The 14,130-nt window shown below is 38.0% G+C and overlaps 1 protein-coding gene across 1 annotated transcript in view; it reads right to left on the minus strand.

The window, feature by feature from the left end:
• Positions 1–14,130, minus strand: part of LOC147685062 (GTPase IMAP family member 8-like) — a 248,397-nt gene that overhangs the window by 131,959 nt on the left and 102,308 nt on the right. The window lies entirely within an intron of this gene.

Consider the following 14,130-nt stretch of genomic DNA (forward strand, 5'->3'; position numbering starts at 1 on the left):
TCGGCTGACTCAGTCGAGGGGATTGCCCGCCACGAAAATGTGGATACATGGACCGCCACAGTGTGGTTCGAGGAACTGGTGTTTGGTCATTCATGAGACTTCTGATAAAGGCAACGAGCGTGAAGGTGAAAACTTTGTCATCCCACTGGGGTTTGTTTATTTTTGAGCACGAGAAAGAGATTGACACTGAAACCCACTGGGGTGTTATTCCAAAATGCAGGACTACTAATACCACAGTGCCTAGGTGCCCGTTCTGGGTGGGGCATCAATTTGAATAAAAAAACGTAACTGCATTTTCAGTGCATTTTTCTGCTTTCCGGGAGCCAGTGAACAAGGGCGTCAGCCCGAAACATGTTTGGCTGGAGCGTGATGTGGATAGGGTTTAATCATCGCGCTTGCTGCACGCTCATGAAAATGAACGGATATTCACCAATAGAGGCTTTCCCCATAAGAGCAATCTTTGTGTGTGATGGATTTGATTCGGCTGACTCAGTCGAGGGGATTGCCCGCCACAAAAATGTGGATACATGGACCGCCACAGTGTGGTTCGAGGAACTGGTGTTTGGTCATTCATGAGACTTCTGATAAAGGCAACGAGCGTGAAGGTGAAAACTTTGTCATCCCACTGGGGTTTGTTTATTTTTGAGCACGAGAAAGAGATTGACACTGAAACCCACTGGGGTGTTATTCCAAAATGCAGGACTACTAATACCACAGTGCCTAGGGGCCCGTTCTGGGTGGGGCATCAATTTGAATAAAAAAACGTGACTGCATTTTCAGTGCATTTTTCTGCTTTCCGGGAGCCAGTGAACAAGGGCGTCGGCCCGAAACATGTTTGGCTGGAGCGTGATGTGGACAGGGTTTAATCATCGTGCTTGCTGCACGCTCATGACAATGAACGGATATTCACCAGGAGAGGCTTTCCCCATAAGAGCAATCTTTGTGTGTGATGGACATATATATATATTCACTGAAAAAACCATAGGTTATAGACCATATATAGTTAGGGATTTGCATTTACAAAACCTTATTTTACTCGCATAAAACCATTGAAATTCCATATATAGTTAGTTGCGCTAACTATATATCGCGCACCCGCAATCCACTGCTGATGATGTCACATATTACATCATTCATGACATGGTCAGTGACATCACTGATGACATCACTGATGACATCTCAAATGACGTCACTGATGACATCACTGATGACATCTCAAATGACATCACTGATGACATCTCAAATGACATCACTGATGACATCTCATTTGATATTACTGATCACATCACTGATGATATCATTCATGTGATAATACGATGTACCTCTTCAGACTCTAATATAGCCTTAGATACAATCAGTGTAAACAGACACTCACAGACTGTCACTCATCCATGGAGTTACTCACACACCTAGTCAGTCATGCAAAGAATCAATCACACCTCCATTTCCTCAACTATACAGTTATACAAACTTTACTTATTCAAACATATACTAACACATATTTACTCTCTTATACAATCCCTGATACAAGTTCACAATGATCCATACAGCCACTCACACATTCACTGGCTCTTATGCACAGTTATTAATATATGTCAACTCTCACATGTACTGTGTTTTACATATGTACTTACTTTGACATGTAGCACTGAGATATCCATTCACTCACCAATACACTCATGCACACAGTCAACCGCCCATACAGCTGTTTCCACATGCACTTTTGAACCCATACATCTAGTGAATCAACTGCTCACACATCTATGCACAGAGTCATACACCTCCCAGCCACCCACACACACACTCAGTCTCCCATACAAATACTTGGGCAACCAATGAATATCCCATATAGTTACTCATATAGCTACTTATCAACACATGCAGCAGTTTACAGAACAACAGACATAATAATGCACAAATTAAGACAGTTTAGTCACTAACCCATGGACTCAGTGAGACACATTTAATCACTCACTCATACAGTCAGTCATGCACCTACTAAATCCTTCATCCAGACACTTATACATCCACTCATTCTTCAATATGTAAGACATATTTACACTTTACAGAAACATACAGTCACTGGATGTTGTCATCAGTGATGTCATCAGTGATGTCACTGACCATGTCATGAATGATGTAATATGTGACATCATCAGCAGTGGATTGCGGGTGCGCGATATATAGTTAGCGCAACTAACTATATATGGAATTTCAATGGTTTTATGCGAGTAAAATAAGGTTTTGTAAATGCAAATCCCTAACTATATATGGTCTATAACCTATGGTTTTTTCAGTGAATTTTCAAGGTTTTGTAAATGCAAATTCCTAACTATATATGGTCTATAACCTATGGTTTTTTCTGTGAATTTCATTGGTTTTTTAAAAGCTAACATCTGTAACTGTAAAATGTATTCTTCTTTAAATCTTAAAATATATTTTAGATGTTTATTAATAATTTTTTTTTTAATATTTTTTTTCTTCGCTTCCAGTTCGCGAACCGGGAAGCTTTCCGTTAGCTCATCTTGATGCCGCGACCTAGTCCGCGAACCGGTAAACGTTACGTTAGCGCAACTGTGACGCGTCGCGGAAGCGCGACGTATCACGTTGTCGCGTAATGCGTCTAATGACGCGCCGCGTTAGCGCTCCCGGAAGTGCTCCGGACCGCGAACCGGAAACGATCCGGGACGCGGCGCGCACCGCGTAACGTAAGCGGAACAGGTCATGTGACTTGTTTATCAAACTTTTCATTGGTTCATTTCACTTTTGGTTTCCAAATGATGTATGACTAGGTCATGTGACCTAAAAATAACACTTTTCATTGGTTCTGAACTTTTGCTTTTCCCAAATCATGTAAACCCCTCCTTCTTTCCTCACTCTGACTTTCATCTTGGTGAGAGAAAGACCATTTTCCTGGAGTTGAGCAATGGCTTCTATACTTGCTGCAGCTGGTGCACCCCCACCACCACCTCCACCTCCTCATAAGAAGAGAGGACCACCAAGTCAATTCATCTCCAACAGAGAGGAGGAAGAGGAGGAAGAAGAAGAAGAGGATAGAGATGAACCAGAATTTATACAGGAGTTGCCCCGTGTTTCTAAAAGGAAAACAAGTTTCATATGGCAGTTTTTTTCCATCCCTCCAGGGGACAAGAAGGTCAATGCTAAATATGCCACCTGCCTCATCTGTAAATACAGATTGTCTAGAGGCACAGAGAAAAAATATAGTATGGGCAACTATACTATGCATCGCCATATGGCCAGGTGGCATCCCTTAAACTACAGCCGGGCAGAGTTAAGGGACCTACAAGATAATCCCCCGACAACTCCTGTGGCCAGATCTACGTCAACAATATCTTTGACAGGAAGAGAGGCACAGGAAACTGTGCCAAACATTCAGCCAAACTTTAAACATATGAAGTTTACCTGTATATATTGTGGTGCTATGCTCTCGTATGGGAACATGAGCGTGAACTTGATCAATATGGTGTTCGAAAACCATAAGTGCCCTAACCCACCCAAGCAGTAATTTTTTTTTTGCTCCTGTTGAGCCCTTTTCAATGCCTGTTTTTTTGTTGTTTCCCCTCCATAAAAAACACAAAAAAAACATAAAACTGTTCTAAAAATACAAAAAAATCAAAAAATGTTCAGAAAAAAAAATAAATAAAACAACAAAAACAAAAAAAAAAGTTCTTTTCAGAACTACCTCCCCTTTCAAATAAAATTGCTAGAATGTTTATCACTCTGGCAAGCTCTATTTCTTTTGGTTCGCTTTCCCGTTCGCTGCCCGGTTCGCGAACTTGAAGTGAACCAAAAAAATATTTTTTTAAAAAAAAGAAGAGTTAGTATAAGGGAAGTAAACAGAGAGTAATGTTAAAAGAAAGACAGCTATAGGGAGTAAACCAGAGATACTGTTTAATAGATCTATTTATTAATTCAGGATGACGATAAGGTGTGATCTGTCCTGAGGTTTGTTTAAGGTGAGACCTACTCAGGGTTACAGATCAATTTTACACTTGTTGAAGAATACATAGCAGATAATGCATGTGAAGGCCTACCAATGAAGTAAGTCATGTCCTCTTATTACATCATTCATGACATGGTCAGTGCCATCATCAGCAGTGCATTGCGGGTAAAAAGAGTAGAAAACATTTACCCTATAATTCTTGTTACCTTTTTAAAATATTTTTTCATACTTTCAATCTGTAAAAGAGAGAACAAACATTTCCAAAAATATTAAAACATGTATTTAAAAATTAGAAAAGACAAGGGAAAAGGTTCAAGAACAAACAGTTTTTCAACAACTTTGACATTTACAGAAGCATCTGCTTCTCTACGTCCCCTACACAATCCTAAACATATATATTTTAAACAAACTGTATCTTGATGTTGATGAACTGAGGCCTATTTTGGAACATGGTGCTTCTTTTGCACTGCTAATGTCTCACAATAGTGATGCAATAGCAGCGCAAAAAAGATGTAAAGCCATCATAAAATTGAGTCTAACATTTTAAATGATTGTTTCAGGATGCAAATAAGATGTGTGCTTTCAAGAGCTTTCTTTGAGGTGAGGCCTATTCATTTTTGTTTTTAAAAAACAGTACCCAGAAGTACAGCACTGTAAGCATTAACATTGACACTTACAGAAGACTCAGTTTCTCCATATCTACCTCACATTTCTAAATGTATATCATAAGTACAAAAAGCAGAACATTAATTATACATGTTAAATGGTTTATTTTTGCTGTTCTCAGAATGTATCAAATTTCACTTAAATCAGTGACTTGAAGGTATTCATCATGTAACAGCGGGGAAAAAAAAACACAATCAAAATGATTGTGTTTAAAAAACCCATTCAACATAAGAAATCTGAATTCAAAACTCCTTAAAATTAACTTACTTTCAATGACGTCGAAGGATGTCCTATGAACAGCGTTCACTGTGTTGTGCTATAAATATTGTCAGCCCGCCACTTTCTGAAAGAAAACCTCCAACGATTCGAAAAATATGTTACATACAAGAAAAGACTTCTCACATTCTACCACATGTTTCCACTTGGCCAAATCATGTTGCAGCTATTCACAAGTCTTGTAATTCTTCCAATCAAATCCCGTCATTTTCTATTTTCGCAACTGTCAAAAAGAAAACATTTAAGATAATTTTCACAATCCTGGACTACTAATATCTTACCCTTCTTTGTCACTCATGTTCTCCTTTTCCTATGACACTGATACTGCTTACTATGAAGCAGACTTACTTGCATCAGGTTTATATAGTCGGATTTTACAAAATGACATTATAATTAAAAGTTTTGGACCAATAATCTAGACAGCATTGCAGACTTACATTCCCTCAACTTCATGAACATTTTGCAATTCTTCACAGGAAATCCCGAGATTCTTTCTTTAAAATTTTGGTTTTAAAAACACCAGGTAAGAATTTTTAAGGTCAAACGGCAATTTTCTTTTGAAAGTTACAACGGAATCATTGCAGAATGACCAGCCGTTTCGAGACTTTAAATAAGCTGTATAATGTCCTGAAGTTGTTGAAGGACCATCGTGATAGATAATTGCTACAGTTACAAAAGTCCTTCCTGATATTGAAAGCTGAGAAGCCACAATTTTTTTTATTAAAGTTGACAATTTTGATCCATCAGGCCTACATCGTTGCCTCATTAAAATGACATACTGTCCATATCTACGTATAAGTAATGTTGACATCATTTCAGATTTACATTGGCTACACTCCATGTTGTGATCCGCTGCATTTACTAGCTTATTAAAGGAGACTGATTTACTGTCTGGCAAAGTTAAATATATAAATCTTTCTGAGTCTACACTAGTAGTACTTGATACCCTACAATTCTCGCAGTCATGCTGCCATTGATAAGAAAGCCCAAACAGGTGATCTACATCTACACCCTCATCTTGCAATATATCAAGCATATACATTAAAAACTCCTGACAATCTTGCTGATTATTTTCAGAGAAGTCTGTTTGACCTGAACATTCATCTAACAGATAACGAACTTCAGACACACTTTCTACTTTTGTTCGATCAGTGCTACATTTCTCGAAAACAGAATTCAACAAACAGCATAAAATTTGTTCTGAATTCAACAGAATCTGTTCTTTTAAACTCTCTAGTGAAAAGAGAACATTAACCACTACATTTGCATAGCAGTTGACACCAGAACTGTTTTCAAATTGAAAACCGACAACATCTTCAACAGAATCCACTTTCTTTCTGCTAACAATTTTCGGTTCATTGACTTTTAGTCTTTTTGCAACAACCTCCCTACTATTACTGCTATTTCTACGTTTCCGGCCTACCACACGTTTCTCAAACAAAGGATATTGAGGCAAATGTGGCGCATACTCTCTTCTTAACCTATTGTATTCCTTAACACAATCTAGATCCGCACAAATGTTAGTGACATCACAGTCAATCAAGTACAATCCCGATAAAGTTCTAACTCGTGACAATGCCACATATGCCATACCCTCCTTGAACACAGAACTGCCAATATTCACCAATGCACAGTCTACACTTAAACCTTGCGATTTATGGATTGTCACCGCATATGCCAAGCAAACAGGAAACTGTTTACGGCGAACATATAAGTCTTTAACAAGCAAAAACCTAGCAGAACAACGACCATTTTGCTGTACTTCCTCAATGCCATCAAATTTAATTCTTAAAAATTCTACTCCATCTCTATTTCTGTATTTCTCAAAATCAACAACATTACCCATTGATCCATTTACCAGACCTCTTTCTACATGTAAATTCCTTCTCAAAATGATTCGGCAATTTAAATACACATTCAAAGTCTTTTCAAAACCCGCTGTTTTAGATATAGTCTTCTCTAATGAATCCAATTTTGATTTCAAATTGTCTGACAAAATAATTGTTGATCCCATATGCTCTAATTTGTCGATAGCTTCAAGTTTCACAATCTCTTGCTTTTCTAAATTCAACATTTTGTTGTTGAAGATGGCACATTCTGCAAGAGTTGGGATGAGACATATCCCGGATTTCTTCTCAGTAATTTTCTGAAAAATATTCTCAGGCACAATCTCTTGTTTGGGATATAAATTTGACAGTAATCGTGCATTTAAAGCTTCTTTCCCATGCTCGGTCACTTTTCCAATTCTAATATCTTGTAGAATATTCTTGTAATCTTCATCCTTTGCCTGACGCATATTTTGATGCAGTTCAGCATAATTGAAGTTTAACCATATATTGACGTTGCCAATGCTCCCTAGGCACTTCCTGGTATCTTCATGCGTGAGTATTTTGAACACAGGTTGACCTTTTACTGGTGTCAGCTGCAGAAGATCTCCGAAAACAATGATGTGTTTCCCACCAAATAACACATCATATTCAGTTTTAAGTACTTCTTGCATTCTCAAATGCACAAAGGCAAGCATGACATTGGAAACCATGCTTACTTCGTCAATGATAAGTAGTTTCATTTTCCTCAAGACTCTTGAAACTTCACAGCAAGCATCTCCAGATAACTTGTTGTATTGTAATTTGTTGTCATGCTCCACCGGCAGCATCAGTAGACGATGCAAAGTAATACCTTTAATGTTATGTGCTGCCAGTCCAGTAGGAGCGGTGACAACACAAGACAGCGATGACTCAGTCCTTTCCTGCAAATAACAAGAGATTGCTTTAATGAGGAAACTTTTTCCAGTTCCCGCTTCTCCACTCACGTACAGTCGGACAGGCTTCAACGATGTACATGAGCACTTGTTCTTCTCATGACTTAATCCGTGCTCAATTTCCTTGGTAACTTCATCATATATTTTCCTCTGCTCAACGTTGAGTTGTTTTTCCAAGTCTTCTAAGTTAACTGAATCCTCCTGAGCATGTGCCATGGCTCTTTCTACTTCATTCATAGCAGTGGCAGCTTCATTTTCGATAATAGGTCCTCCAAGTGGATCTTGACTCAATGAAACAGAACTCTGACTGTCCTGAGAACTGTCTCTGGCAATCTCGGCTGCAATCGTTGCTTCCTGCTCAATTTCCAAAGTTAGCATTTCTTGATATTTAGAAAAAGCAGGACATTCTATGGACTCCTTGGCTGCATTGAAAGAGTCTTCGTAACAGAGGAAATCTCCAAGCAGTTCCTCTTCTGCACGCCAAGGCTTGAAAAGTTGCAAAAGTGCTAAATAAAAAAACTCCTTTTTTTCTGGAGATTCACCACTCAATTTTCGATGGTTTACTAATTGGCATTTTCTTTGCTTGACCAGGCATCCCTCACTTCCAATTACAGCATACACTCCTTTCTCAATATCTTCTTTGATGTTCCTCTTGAATATATAATTTTGGAGAACCTCATATAGACAAACATTCTCAAGGTGACTGCTTCGATTTGGATAATATGTATCCAACATGTTGGTCTTCAAAATGTCGGTACTGTTTGGTTCCTTTTCTGCCAAATACTCAATTTCCCGGACAGGTTTTAGAACTCGATTTCGCGTTGCAGCAAGACCAAGACTCGCCCAAACGAGACTCCTGGATTTGGCATAGAGACTTGCTGAAGACAATCGATCAGAACATTCGTAAGCTCCGATTTCTCGATGCGACAACATCTTCAGACTGAAACTGTACAACTTCTTGCTGAGGCTCTTTTCATGGGAAATGTCCTCCCACATATCCTTCAGTTCGGTCTTTTCTTTTTTGGTGATGTAAGATGTCACATACCGAGCCACAGCCATACAGTTGTCAGCCACAAACTGTATATCCATGTTAGCATTCCACATGGACAAAATCACTGGGTTGTAGTCATTGATGTACTTGGACTCTTCGTTCCTTTTCAAATTGTATGTATTCTTGGGTGATTTCCTCGTCACATTATGTCGCAGCAAAGACATCAAACTGTTCACTCTTCCTTTAGAAATCACCGGTCGTGGAAAGTTGAAATGACATTTGGTGTAGAACTTGTCCTTGTTTCTGAATTTACGACGACAGTACTTTCCACAACGATGGCTTTGGAAACGTAGAACTTGTTCTCTTAGACTTTTCTTCTCCGTTGCGTTTGGAACAGCACACGTAGAATACTGTTCTATGAAATTCATCACTAAGTCATCCGGATCTGTTCCAAATTTAGGTGCATCCTTGATCCACAACAACATATGTATATGAGGGGCACCTCTTGCTTGGTACTCCCTTCTCCAGAAGAAATCCAACACCTCTCCAAGAGGTGGATTCTTTTTATTTGTGATGAAAGACATCATAGCTTCAAATCTATGATTGAAGTACCTGCATACATTCACTGGATCCAAAGAACACAGTTCTCCAGGTGTCTTGAATTCAATGTTTTCAATATTTCCATTTGCCTCTCGTAGAAATTCAAGTAAGTCTTCCCAGCCATACTCGGCACAGCTCAGAGTGAGGAACCATGTTGGAGTTCCTAAGTTCCTCAGCATACATTTTAAATCACCATGACGACGGTACCAGTACTCATTAGTACCACGCTGACACGCCATGAGATTAATTAAGTGAGAATCCAAAATACTGTCTTGGACATTGACTTTATGCATAAAGTCACTTGCCGAGATGTTTTGCATCTGTATACCACTTTTTAAAATGTGGTTCACTGCATATGACAGTCCTGACAGATCGCTTTCAAACAAGAGATGAAACAAATAGGGAATGCATTGCCGAAACCTAGGATCTTCTGTATACAATCGTAAAGTCCGGTATTCAGACGCAGGAATTTGATGAGGTCGCTCATCATATCTTCCTCCTTGACCTGTGGGAAATAGCTGTGGGAAACACCGAGCTTCCAAACTTTCCTCCCAAACACTAATGGGACTCCCTTTGGCTTGTTTCATTTGAAACAACTCAATAGCATTCCCCATGACTTCCTTGGAATGCAAAGGATGAACACTATAATGTTCATATATTTCTTCACTTTTAGAGGCCTCTACTTTCTCAATTTGGCCAGCACACAAATCGCTATCCTCTTCATCACTTACTTCCTCTTCTGCAACATTTACATTCTTATAGTACTTATTATTTTTCTTCAAATACACTGTTGCCTTTTTGACTTTCCTAACATCCACTAAATCTTGCCATATTTTCTTATTCTTTGTCGGAACCCCATTAACCAAGATAACCAGAGGTTCCTCTTCCACTTTTTCTATTCCAATTGTGTTAATGTTTTTGTTCAAATCTAGAGGCAAATAAACAACTCTTCCCTTTAATCCTCTCTGTAAATCTGCTGGAGGCAACTTCCCTGTCTTTGGCTCAATTCTTACAATAGCCTGAAAGGGATGGATACTTTGAATCAAAATAGATTCATAAGTATTTAAATCCTTCAATTCTGAAGGAATCTCAACCAATTCCAGATTATTATGAACCGCCCTAGCAGGCATCTGGTTTTGGTTTAATTTGTTACAACAATAAGTACACACACGTTGGTCCACTCCCAAATCAAAACAATTTTCTACCATCAAGTATGTGGCAAAATCCTTCCATTCACTATTATTTTCCCTTTCACTTTTTGCATATAAATCCACTAACTTAGTCTGATTCTTATAATAAGTGCGTCGACAACATACACAAGTAAAATTAGGCCTCTCACTTGATTTCATCTGAAACGTGGCAATTTCCTTCTGAAAATAATCTGTACTGGAAACCTGTACATTATCTTCAACATTACCCTCTACTTCAGGGTCAATTTGAACATTCTCATCTTTACTACCAAAGTAACAAAACTCAATTTCTTCACAAATATTCTTCACATCTATTTCACAACCATGCAAAAGAGCAGCACATAATTGTTTAAGCATAATTGCTGGACTCTTAGCATAATACAACATTCTCACTAATTTTCTCACTTTATTATGATGCACTGCTAGCATCCTGAAATGATGAAAAACACTCTGGCATACTCTCCTGGAAAGACAAGCCAGTGAATGACCACGCAAACCTGTCTTTTGTCTCACTCTGCAAGGATCTAAATCTTGCAACAACTTCATTTTCTGCTTCAAACTTTTCTTATTAAATGTCCGTATAAAATCACAAAGCAAATTGATGGAAACCTGTCGCACACTGCAAATAGAACTACACTTCCAAATGTACACAGGACCCTTAGGACGTCTTCCTAAAACCTCATCACTTAGCGCCTCTTCTGTCTCTGTTGTCACAAGTTGTTCTTTTTCAACTGGACAACCATCCTTCACTTCATAAGCTCGACCACTGGTGTCAACTGCAAACACCAAATCATTATCCTGAAAATAACTCTCCTCATTAAAAAATGCCTCACAACTTGAACTATGCATCCATTCTCCGAAAAAAACCTCACAAAAGTTAGTACGATTTACTACTCTCTTCCATCTACTTTTTGTTTTGAAATCAGAAATTACCTTGCCTAGTTTCCTAATTCTATTGATTACCAAAATAAACAACTTTCGCTTAATTTCAAAAGCATGATCAATAATTTTCTCTACATTTTTCTTCTTCTTATAAAATGCCGCTTTCTGTTGGCCTTTCTTTTTAATATTTTTCAATAAATTAACTAATATCCTATTACGGAACATTCGATTTCGAATGTCCCTAAACTGTTGTTTCCTTCTACTATCATGCACAGAGTTATCTCTTCCTCTACCAGTAACATTTGTGATGGGTCTCTCCTTTCCATTTAAATTACTTTTCTTTTTGTGGACTGAAACATTTTTTTGAGCAAAACTTTTTTTACTACAAATATTTCTTAAGAATGATTTCGTGCTCTTACCCGGACCTTTCTTGGTGTTTTGACAAGTATTTGGGGAAGAGGACTGCTGCAATAAAACATCATCCTGCTGTCTTTGACGTTTTCTAGCCTTTCTTATTCTACTTTTTGTAGGCATTTTCCAAACTATGAAAGAATCTGCAGTTGAATCTGTGGAAAAATATAATATAAAATGTTATTAACCACTATTACCAAACAGTAAATAAATAACAGTCATCTAAAACTTAATGCCCTACTAATTATTTAACATAGCAAATGTTTTCCACCAGCACTGCATCACAAAAATGACACTCAATGGTACAAAACAGGCATACAACAATCATAAATCACTCCCTAATATTTTAAATGATTAATTCAGGATGACGATAAGATGTAGCCTATCTAAAGATTTGTTTAGGCCCAGATCTTTAGACTGGGGTGAATGTGTGTCATTGATCCACATTCAGTCCATCACCTGTTTTGTTTATTTGAGGTGAGGCCAACACATGGTTGCAGATAAGATTTTCACTGAAAAAAACCAAGGTAAAAAAAAATGTGAAGGCCTACCAATGAAGTAAATCATTAAATGAAAACCAATACATTTCTGGAAATATGCACTGCTAGTGCTTCATAAGATGTTTTGGGTCATATTTATAAGGCATTTGAGTGTCTATTATGCTATTTTACGTTCTTCATGGTGCAAATTTATTGTAAATACGCTCCCACCTGCGGTTGGCAAATTTAGATTTTGATTATGGGAGTTACATAGGCATGTTAATAATTTCCCAAAAATGGTGTATGACCCCAAACAACCTTTGAAGCAAATGCTCTTAGCCATGTTATCCACCTCCCATTGGATAACATGGCTAAGAAGTGCTTGCAAATGGGAAAAAAAACGGCCGCAATGCATGAATATCGCAGAAAAGTCAGCGATATTCATGCATTTTCCAGCAAATGCTCTTAGCCATGTTATCCACTTCCTATTAAATAACATGGCTAAGAACTGCTCAGGGCCCCATGAGGAACGCTTTCCATTTAAAAAGGGAAAAATAACATCAAAGACACTAAAATGCCTTCTAAATATGACCCCAAACAACCTATGAAGCTCTAACAGTACATATCCTGAAATTTAATTGATTTCAAAATTCGTTTTTAAACACAGCATATAAATCAATTGTATACCTGCATTCATGAAGAAATGACTAAAAATGTCCTTGAGACACATGAAAGTGTTTTCTGGAATGCCCTAGCACCATTTTTGGGACACTATTAACATGGCTAGGTAACTCCCATAATCAAAATCTAAATTTGCCAAGCGCAAGTGGGAGCGTATTTACAAGACACTTGCCCCAAGAGGAACGCTTTCCATTTAAAAAGGTAAACATAACATCAAAGACACTAAAATGCCTTCTAAATATGACCCCAAACAACCTATGAAGCTCTAAAAGTACATATCAAGAAATGTAATTGTTTATCACAAATGCGATTAAAAACGGCCGCAATGCATGAATATCGCTGAAAAGTCAACGATATTCATGCATTATCCAGCAAATGCTCTTAGCCATGTTATCCACCTCCCATTGGATAACATGGCTAAGAACTGCTCGCAAATGCGAAAAAAAACGGCCGCAATGCATGAATATCGCAGAAAAGTCAGCGATATTCATGCATTTTCCAGCAAATGCTCTTAGCCATGTTATCCACCTCCCATTGGATAACATGGCTAAGAACTGCTCGCAAATGCGAAAAAAAACGGCCGCAATGCATGAATATCGCAGAAAAGTCAGCGATATTCATGCATTTTCCAGCAAATGCTCTTAGCCATGTTATCCACTTCCTATTAAATAACATGGCTAAGAACTGCTCAGGGCCCCATGAGGAACGCTTTCCATTTAAAAAGGGAAAAATAACATCAAAGACACTAAAATGCCTTCTAAATATGACCCCAAACAACCTATGAAGCTCTAACAGTACATATCCAGAAATTTAATTGATTTCAAAATTCGTTTTTAAACACAGCATATAAATCAATTGTATACCTGCATTCATAAAGAAATGACTAAAAATGTCCTTGAGACACATGAAAGTGTTTTCTGGAATGCCCTAGCACCATTTTTGGGACACTATTAACATGGCTAGGTAACTCCCATAATCAAAATCTAAATTTGCCAAGCGCAAGTGGGAGCGTATTTACAAGACACTTGCCCCATGAGGAACGCTTTCCATTTCAAAAGGTAAACATAACATCAAAGACACTGAAATGCCTTCTAAATATGACCCCAAACAACCTATGAAGCTCTAACAGTACATATCAAGAAATGTAATTGTTTATCACAAATGCGATTAAAAACGGCCGCAATGCATGAATATCACTGAAAAGTCAACGATATTCATGCATTATCCAG

This window comes from Lissotriton vulgaris, chromosome 10, assembly GCF_964263255.1.
Source record: "Lissotriton vulgaris chromosome 10, aLisVul1.2, whole genome shotgun sequence".
In the NCBI taxonomy this organism is placed as follows: Eukaryota; Metazoa; Chordata; class Amphibia; order Caudata; family Salamandridae; genus Lissotriton; species Lissotriton vulgaris.